The sequence below is a fragment of the Pteropus vampyrus genome, unplaced genomic scaffold (assembly GCF_000151845.1).
Source record: "Pteropus vampyrus isolate Shadow unplaced genomic scaffold, Pvam_2.0 Scaffold551, whole genome shotgun sequence".
NCBI classification, from domain to species: Eukaryota; Metazoa; Chordata; class Mammalia; order Chiroptera; family Pteropodidae; genus Pteropus; species Pteropus vampyrus.
This window is the reverse complement of record NW_011889332.1, coordinates 161,348-163,538: the sequence shown is the minus strand read 5'-3', so window position 1 is coordinate 163,538 and position 2,191 is coordinate 161,348.

Here is a 2,191-nt window from a genome sequence, read left to right as displayed (position 1 = left end):
GTGTATAAGTCATTTTGAATTAGTGTTTTCATATTCTTTGGATAAATGTCCAGATGTTGATATTTCTGGATTCTATGCAGGTTTTACTTGTAATTTTTTTCAAAAACCTTTATACTGGTTTTCATAGTGGCTGCATCAATTTGTGATCCCACCAACAGTGCATGAAAGTTCTCATTTGTCTACACTGTTGCAAACGCTTGTTATCCTTGGCTTTTTAATAATTGCCAAACTGACAGGTGTGAGGTGATATCTGATTGTGGTGTTGATTTGCCTTTTCTTAAATGATGAGTAATGTTGGGTATCTCTTCATGTCTATTGGTCATCAATATGTTCTTTCTGGAGAAATTTCTCTTTAGGTCCTCTGCACATTTTTTAAGCAGATTTTTTGCTTGTTTTAGTTGATGTTGAGTTGTATAAGTTCTTTATGTATTTTGGATATTAACCTTTTATTGGATATATCATTTGCAAACATCTTCCCCAATTCAGTAGGTTGTTTTGTTCATGGTTTCCTTTGCTCTGCAAAAACCTTTTTAGTTTAATGTCATCCTGTTTGATTGTTTGTTTGTTTTTTGCTTCTGTTGCCCTTATCCAAGAAAATACTGCTAAGACTGATGTCAAAGAGTTTACTACCTATGTTTTCTCCTAGGATTTTTATGGTTTCAGGTCTTACACTTTAGTCTTTAATCCATTTTAAGTTTATTTTTGTATATGGTTTAAAGAAATGATTCAGCTTGTTTTTGGCATGTATCTGTCCAGTTCCCCCAACACTCTTTATTGAAGAGACTGTCTTTTCCCCACTATAAATTCTTGCCTTCTCTGTCGTAGATTAATTGACCATCTAAGGGTTTATTTCTGTTTTCCCTGTTCTGTTCCATTGATGTATATGTCTGTTTTTGTGCCAGTCCATACTGTTTGATTACTGTAGCTTTTGAAGTAGAGTTTGAAATCAGGGAGCATTATACTTCCAACTTTGTTTTTATTTCTCAAGATTACTTTAGCTATTCTTGGTTTACAGTGGTTTCATACAAATCTTAGGGATATTTGTTCTAGCTTTGCGAAAGATGCCATTGTTATTTTGATAGGGATTGCATTGAATCTGCAGAATGCTCTCAGTAGTATAGACATTTTAATATTAATGTTTCAAATCTATGAGTATGTTATATCCTTCCATGTATTTGTGTCATTTTCATTTTGTTTTATCATTATTTCTTAGTTTTCGGAACACAGGCCTTTTAACTCCTCGATTAAATTTATTCCCAGGTATTTTATTCTTTTTGATGCAATTGTAAATGATTGTTTTCTTTTTTTTCTTTCTGATTATTATGAATGTGTAAAAACACAACAGATTTCTGTATATTTTGTTTAGTGGAAATTTACTGAATCCATTTATTCTAAGAGATTTTTGGTGGTTTCTTGAGAGTTTTCTATTTATAGTGTCATGTCATCTGCAAATAGTGAATTTTTCGTCTTCCTTTACCATTTGGACGCCTTTTATTTATTGATTTTGTCTAAATACTGTAGCTAGGACTGCCAATACTGTGTTAAATAGAAGTGTTGATAGTGGGCATCAGATTATTGGCAAAAATTATAAAAAACCAAATGTCTTTTGAAAACTAGAAAATACCCTTTAAAATGTGGCATTCGTGTTCAAGTCATACAACACACTTCTACAAGGCGGGCGCTGGTAGACAGCAATGAACCTGATGCGATGTCATCCATAACCCAGACTGGAGACGCCCTCCCTCAAAACATTCTTGTTTCTCAAGATGCCACTAAATTAAATAACAAATTAAAAATTAACGTCTGGCGGAATTGGGGAAGAGTGCTTTATTTTCAGAGTTAATGGAGGAACTCAAAAAATAGACTCTGGGAGGAATTTATTTCAATTTTTAAAAATTTAGGGGAAAAGTATCATAATCTATAGAAATTTTAGTTATCGCACAGAAGAACTAAATTATAGGAGAAGCTTCAAAGGGGAGTGCAAGTTTATGAAAACAGTGATAACTGAGACGATCTTGTATCTTGATTAGCAAGAAAAAGGAGCTCCAAAAAATTGTTCACAGTCAAGATTGTAGTTTTTAAAAATTGAGACATAATTGACATCATTATATTAGTTTCAGATGTACAACATAATGATTCACTAATTCTATATACTGTGAAAGGATCATCACAAGAAGTCTAGTAATTGTTT